This window comes from Monodelphis domestica, chromosome 7, assembly GCF_027887165.1.
Source record: "Monodelphis domestica isolate mMonDom1 chromosome 7, mMonDom1.pri, whole genome shotgun sequence".
NCBI classification, from domain to species: Eukaryota; Metazoa; Chordata; class Mammalia; order Didelphimorphia; family Didelphidae; genus Monodelphis; species Monodelphis domestica.
In genome coordinates, this window is record NC_077233.1 from 39410522 (window position 1) to 39418846 (window position 8325).

At 36.8% G+C, this 8325-nt stretch overlaps 1 pseudogene; it reads right to left on the bottom strand.

Annotated features, from left to right (window-relative positions):
* Nucleotides 1-5346: 5346 nt before the first annotated feature.
* On the bottom strand, nt 5347-5847 carry LOC100619807 (probable RNA-binding protein 18; annotated as a pseudogene).
* Between the last annotated feature and the right edge of the window lie 2478 nt (nt 5848-8325).

Sequence of the window (8325 nt, forward strand, 5' to 3'; positions counted from 1 at the left end):
GAATGGGACAGGTTAGGAAAAGCTTTGAAAAGCAAAAGGACTTTACATTTGTTCTTTGAAATAAGTGGAAAACAATGGTTCATTTCTATTGAACCTTTAAATTATCATAAAACTCCTGTACAAAGCACTTTAAATTCTCCAAATTGACTTACAGCAACCCTGTGAAGTTGGTGAAACAAATATTATCCCCTATTTGAGAATTTTAAAAATTGGGTGATCTGTTCACAACCAAAAAGCTATTAAGTATCTTCGGTGGGATTTTATTTCATTATAATTACATAATTACACACACACACACACACACACACATATATGTGGATATATATATATTAGTTATATAATCAAACTTATCTCCCTCCTTTCCTTTCTCCTGGCCAGTTGCAGCAGTTGATTTAATCTGGGTTATACATGTATTATCATAAAAGACACATTTCCACATCATTCATATTCATAAATTAATAATTTTAGAAAACCAAAACCCCAAAATATAAATTGGGTAGAATTTTAAATTGAGTTTCTTGAGTCAATATTCTTTCTATTAGTCCCTACTTCCACTCAAATGACAAACTATACTACCCAAAAATGTTCACTAATATTTTGCTGTTTTAGAATATATTTTAAAGGCTAGAATTCTTTGTAAATATTACTAAACCTAATATTTCTTATTTATTTAATGGTTTTAAGATATCTATAATAATGAGTAAAGAGCATGAAGAATAATGGATGTATTTTGAAAAAAATGTTCTTGCATTTATTGAAATCAAGAAATGAGTAGCTCTAAATAATAACATTACCTTAAATACAAATAAGTAGACATTGTTTCTAATGAAAGAGCTCTATATAATTCATAGCAAATATTCTCAAAATTCTTATTAAAAGAGAAAGGTAATTTGTACTCAATAAATACAACTTAATCCCAAACCCTCTAGAGGTACCATCCATTACATAATGTCTTGGTAAACCCTCCCATCTTTCTAAATAGGAAGGGATACCACTTGCACCAAAGAGATGTCTTCACTTAATCACCAATATATGCCTCCTGAATATAGCTCAAGATAGACATTTACCCAGGAATCCAGCAAACAATCCAATTTACTGTGCAAGATTTCTCTAAAACCAATACATTCTGGAACTATACCTTGATGCAATTAAATTGTCAAGAAGCTTTATTTTTGATATTCAACAAAAATAGGAAGGCTTGTATTGTTTTAGAGAAAGGACATATTTTTATTATAAAGACATAGGGAGAACCACTTGACCATAAGTTTAGGTGTCACTCAAAATAAATCAATGACTTGGATGAGTGAATAAGCTACCCAATGAAACAGTTGACTAAAATTTAACCTAAATAACTAAAATCTTGCTGGCAGAAACACTATCCCCATTGACTTTATGGTTACTCAACTTTTTATCTTTTCTCATGTGGGCTTTAAGAAAGTTGAATAAAATTGAAAATAAGAAAGTGTATGTATGACAAATAGACATATTTCCCCCCTGGAATATAGGCCTCTCTCCTAAAAGGAGACTTCTTCCAAAAAAAAATTTTTTAAACTCAGTTTTGACTATAGACTATTTTACAGATTTATAACTAAAAGTGACATCTTATTCAGAGGAATACAGCAAATTTTAACTTTCATAAAGCATTTCTAATCAAAGAAAATCCCTACATTACTAGACCAATGACTTAAATACCTATTATATGAATTCCCTACTCTTATCTCCCCTACTTTCTCTACCCCAAAACACCTCTCAGTCTCTGCTACTCAAATGGGTGAGGGACCCTTTGGTGTTTGACACTACTATCTTGGTCTTCAAGTTTGCTAAAAGAGGTATTTTATTTTACTGCTCACAAAAGTGGCCCAAATGGAGTTCTACAGAAGGCATTCTCATGCTAAAGTTTCACATTAGCACCCCTATGGCTTCACTTATTCATTGTTTTGAATAATATTTTTAAAAGATGTATTCCTACTATTGTGCTCAAAGGAATAATGAACAGGAGAAATTCTATGTGAACTGGAACAACCTCTAGGAATTGATGCAGAGTGAAAGGAACAGAACCAGGTGTAAAAAATGGAGACTTGAATCCAGGACTTCAATCCCCAGAAGTCCTTGCTCCACTTCCCCAGAATGCCTTGTAACCTCACCTGGGCCGAGATCGAGGAGGGGTATTTAACCTGATTGGAAAGGATTTGGGGGCTCTTCTTTCCTGTTTCTGCTTGCAAGTAGACACGACGCTTTCATGATGTAGGTGAGGTGTCTAGGCCTCTGGCCTAGACACATGTTTTCTTATTTGTAAAGATTAAAATTTAGGGGATACTGATAGAGGTAGAAATTAGTTTCTCTCTGCAAGGAGTATTATATCTTTATGAGGTTTATTAAAGGTTAAGGATTAAAGAAAATACAAAATAAGAAAGCACATGCCTAGGCCAGAGAGGCCTAGACAAGATAACCTCACATCATAAAAGAGATGTCTGCTCCAAAACGGAAGTCCAAAAGAGGCCAAGCCTATTCACAACCAGGTTTAAATATCCCATCTCACTCTGGCCCCAGGTGAGAATTCAGTGAGATTAGAGGGCATTTTGGGGAAGTGGGGCAAGGATTTCTGGGGATTGAAGTCCTGGATTCAGTCTATTTTTACATATTCTGTATTTTCTTTAATCCTTAAGCTTTAATAAACCTCTAAAAATATAATACTCCTTGCAGAGAGAAACTAATTTCTACCTGCCTCAGCTTTCCCAAAAATTTTAATCACAACAGTTGGTGACCTAATGGGACAAAAGACTCTCAATTTTTTTTAAAGAAGGATAGCCTAGATAATAATTTCTAAGTCGTGTTTCTCCAGCCTTTTTAGCCTTTTGACTCATCTTGGCCCTGCTCTGGCTCCCGGCCCTGCTTTCCTGCGTTCCTGTCCCGGCCCTGCCCACCCTGGTGTTCTCTCTCGCTCACCTGGCCCACCTGATTCAACCTAGATTGCAAACACCTGGTGACCTGCCTGCTCAACAAACTCTAAACTTGGAGCACATAAAATTTAGGGGGGAAACTGAGGCAGGTAGAAATTAGTTTCTCTCTGCAAGGAGCATTATATTTTTAGAGGTTTATTAAAGGTTAAGGATTAAAGAAAATACAGAATAAGAAAACACTTGTCTAGGCCTCTGGCCTAGACACCTCACCTACATTATGAAAGAGCTGCATCTGCTTGCAAGCAGAAACAGGAAAGAAGAGCCCCAAAACCCTTTCCAATCAGGTTAAATACCCCTTCTCGATCTCAGCCCAGGTGAGGTTACAAGGCATTCTGGGGAAGTGGAGCAAAGACTTCTTGGGATTGAAGTTCGGAATTCAAGTCTCCATTTTTTTACATTCTCTGTGTGATCATTTTTGGAAAAAATTAATTTTTCCCCAAAAGGATCATGAAAACATAATCAACTTAAAGATTACAATAATGTAAGGATATGAGAAACAAAAAGAACAAAACCAATAATTGCTGGAAGCATTGACAAAAATCCAGTTAGGGGCAGTCCCCTTTGGAATGAAAGTATACATACAAATAAATGTTCAATCAACCACACCCAAAGTTCATTCTTGTGCAGCTTGTGGTCTGGAGGCTTCTTCATGGTGTCTTCTCCAACAGTTCAGTTTCTGGATTCAGAGAGGAAACATCTTTCTTTACCTAAAATTCTTCTCAAAAGGAATTTAAACTTTGTAATTTAAGTAATAATATTTTTTATACAGGAGAACCTTATACACAGAGACTGATACACTGTAGTACAATCTAATGTAATGGACTTCTCTACTAGCAGCAATGCAATGATCCAGGACAATTCTGAGGGACTTATGAGGAAGATGCTATCCACATCCAGAGAAAGAACTGTGGGAGTAGAAACACAGAAGAAGAACAACTGCTTGATCACATGGGTTGATGAGGATATGAATGGGGCTATAGACTCTAAATGATCACACTAGTGCAAACATAACAATTGGAAATAGGAAACATGTAAAACCCAGGGGAATTGCGTGTGGGCTACAGACAAGGTTGGGGGAGGGGAGGGAAAGATCATGACTTGTAATCAAGGAAAAATATTCTAAATTGACTAAATAAAATTTTAAAAAGAGTGAAACAGCAATTAAAAAAGATGTATTCCTAGCATGACAAAATGTTTTCATGACTGAATTCTTGTCTGGTGAAAAAAACATTAATGGTCTCCATAAATTTAATTCCTTTAAAGTAGTTTTCAGACATACATTATTTCTTTCTATCTTGAATTGAAAACATTAGAAAAGGAATACTTAAACAGATTAGAACATGCTCTTACCCAGGCAAGGATTTTTTCTTGTTCATTTCTTATCAGGCATTTCCATACAGTAAAACTCAGGGGAAACCTCTGTTCATATGAAAAAAGTATACAGCCTTTCACCTTTCTGCACTTGCATGTGCCTATGCCATTATTTGTTGAAGATATTTAGGCAAAACAGCATAAGCATTTCCCCACCCAATCTTACTCTTTTTCTTTTTGAAAATGAGGGCTTTGACAACTTTCATTATTTCTGATATAATCAGCTTCCCTTTGTCCAGTATCCTGAGTAACATTTTTAGACCCACAAAATGCAAACAACTCAGACAAGTAATGTGTCCCTGTGTTAAAAAGCAAGAGCTTTGGATGCAGTCTACTTATCCTGGGTGGTGATCAATTCTATGCAAACTTCAAGGTACAACAAACCATTTTGGGAAATGGGCTAAACTGGTTGAAAGTAACTTACTGACCTCAAACCCATTGGTGAATTAGGAGACTGTCTAACCAAGCATGTGAAGATTTCCTTGTAGAATGGAATGATAAGAACAATTTGTTCCAAAGCATGAAACTAGCTGGACCATAAACAATGGAGCCCTTTGAGCATGGTGAGATATCAAAGACACAAAGGTCAACCCTGAATTGCCTGCTTTTCTATACCTCTTGATTGTTGTCTTGCTACTGAATTTCAATAACTCTGGGCAGTGAGGCTAAAGACTTTGTGTAATTTCTACATTTAAAATATATTTACATGCAAGTTACGATAACATCCCTCATCCACTATTTTACCCTATGTGATGTCATTTGTCTCTTAAGAAATGAAGGATGAACAACAACATCTACTTTAGACAAGGAATATCCATAAAAATAGTTTACAATACCATGTTACCAAGCTCTAGCATTGTGATTACTCTTGGACTGTACTACTTAAATCTATGAAGTTCAAAGGCAGAGGGGTTTAAGTCTATAAAGCAGCTTTCTTTGCTCTAACAGCTTTTTCCCAACATCATCTATAAGATTTTCCAAGCAAGCAGTTTCAGAGTAAAACTAATCTTTTTTTTTAATCTGGTGATTTAAAGTAGGAATAGACATTGGCTGTTGAGAACTTGGCATGAGGGTCTTTGGCCATCATTTTCAGCTTGTCTTCAATTACTTTTTTTCTTTCCACTGACACTGAAGTTTACTGAGAAGGATCAGTGCTTAATGAAGATTCAAAGGATTTTGTCATTCTTTTTATGATCATATCTCTTGACCTGGGCATGTGCCCACCATAACACCAGCTTCTTAATCAGGACCACTTCCAATTGAGACCCTGGATCACTTGATCAGCTTCCTATTTGATTTCGAAGTTGACAACACAGTCCCCTTGGGACCGACTGTCCTTCAATTACACCAAATTTATGGGAAAATGAAATAAAATTGCTTTACTTTGCCAAATTTCTAAAAGAGTTTGAGGTGTTACTCTGTGATATTGGCATGGAATTGTCAATCCATCACCAGTACCTTTCTTGTATGGAACAGTAGCATTCTCCAGAGTAGGAATTTTGGTTTCTGCTTCCATCAATCTCTTCTAAATTTAGCCTGATTCCTTTGTCTCTTCCTGATGCTAAGGTGGTATGATTTGGGAGTTTATCACCTGACTCCAGTCATAAGATGGGGACCCCAACCTCCCTCTTCCCTTCTTTGAATTTGTCACAACCACCAACTAAATGCATTTTTAAGAAAGATAATGGAAATCATTTCCTTGCCAGATATGTTATGTCATAGGCATGATATATTGATTTGTAATAATAATAATAATAATAATAATGATAAACAAGACAACCATTGAAACTTTTTTAGTATTATTCTGTCATAGAAGGTAGTGTTTCACTATTTATTATTGTGGTCACTGAATAAAATTTAAAATCATAAAACAAATGTTATGGGAAATAGAGAGTAACATGATTTTGAGCATTCTCCAAAATTTTAGTTTTGCATCCCCAAATCATAAAAATTAATTCCTGATTAGAACTTGTAAATATACTCAGAGACAGAACTTGTCACCAAGTCTACCTCAATCTTAACCCAGCCCTCTATACTCTGCTGCCTTTCATGGTTAATACTATTAATATAAATAAGGGAAATTAAAATATGGTAATAATGAATTTTGCCTGTATAATTGCTAAACCCAAGATCAGTTAAAATTAACTCAAAGAACAAATCAATAATGAAAAACCCAATCAAGAGTTTGAAAATACACCATAGTGAGATTTAAGCCATATAAATTGTTTAAAAAAAACTATAGGTCTTCTGCCTCTCTAGCCCCTTGCTTACCTAAATTGATCTGCTACCACTTCATCATTTAGAAATTGACATGGGTAGATTGGTCCATGAGGACTTGTCCTTGAAACATGCACAAATAAATTCCCAGATTGTTTTCATTCCAAGAGACCACTTGGATGAGTCAGGAGTTTATGCTATGACAAAATAGTCTTTTAATTGGCTTGAAGTCAGAAAAACTGATAACTTACACCTTACTCTCTGACACAGTCTTCGATCCAGTGACAGTAGCCTCTTGGCTGCTCCACTAACAAGACACTCCATCTCTCAGCTCAGGGCATTCTTTCTGGCTGTTTTCATGACTGGAATGTGCTCCCTTCTTTGTTTCAACTACCAATCTCCTTGATTTCCTTTAAGTTCCAACTAAAATTCCTCATTTTACATGAAACTTCCCCCAGCCCCTCCTGAATCTTCCTCAATGTTATTTATTTTATATTTATAGCTTATAATGCATATATTTGTTTGTATGTTGTTGCCCTCATTAAATGGAAAAGTGCTTGAAGGCAGGAATTTCTTTTGCTTCTTTTTGTATCTCTAGTGTTTAGCACAGTGTCCAGCATATAGTAGATATCTAATACATATTGATTGATGGATTGATTGATTGAGTGACTGAGGGGTTGTTAAGCTATAATTAGGTGGCTGTACAAGGATAATTATTATCCCCTTTTGAATATTTTCCCTTGATGGTTTCAAAGAATTGAGATTATATAGAACTACATTTGAGTTGGTGGGAGAGAAAAAAAAGCCTCTTGCTGACTTTTCAAATATGACAGGTCTATGATGGTGAACCTATGGAACATGTGCAGACTGCATGCAGAGACATTTCAATGAGCACATCCACACCCCTCCCAGAAGGTACTCCCTTCCCCCTCTCCGCCATACCTCTGGCCCAGTACCACCACCTAAAAGATCTTTACTTCCTTCCTTTACAGCCAGTCACTAGTCTGAGGGGGTGACCCCACCTCTCAAAAGCTATCTAAGGTCCCTCCACCCCCCAATCCCATTCCTAAATGGGTCACAACCTAACAGGCAGCCTGGGGGGGGGGATGGATGCATGGATGGATCCCCATGGCTGTAGGAGATGACTTTATCCCCTCCCAGGCTTTCCCCATCTCCCACCTTCACAGTGGACCAAGCAGGCCATCAACCCCCTCCCTTGGCAAGTTTCCCATGTGACTAGGTGCAGGGGCAGGTCCCATGGCTGCAAGAGGCAGTTTGGGGGGACTAGGAACCTGGCCCTAGCCCCCAAAATAAGGGGCAGGGCATGGCACACAGTCTGGGGGTGAGGCAGGGTGCTGTCAAGGGGTCCCTAAAAGTTTCTAAAAGGTTCAACATCACTGGTCTATGATGTAGATCTGGGAGGAGCTATAGGTTTTAAAAAACTAACACTGGAAACAGAGTGGTCTCTTTACTTCCACTCTGGAACTAATTTGATTCCTGGGCTGGGCTGGCTCATTGCTCTCTTTTATCTTACCTCTTGATCTCTGCAAGGCTGAATTTTGTAGGCTGTCACCAATGGAGGACTATATCTTTCCCCAACATTAGAAAGACTATGAACCCCCTTTTCTTTCTATTTCCTCTCTCTTTACTAAAAAATGCTTATAAATCTAGTTATAAGCTTCCAGATTAATTTTTATTCATAAAAACGAAAGCATTGTTCACTTTATTTTCTCCATGGATTTTTCTCTAGTGGAAGTGATATGTTTCTTTTTCAAGT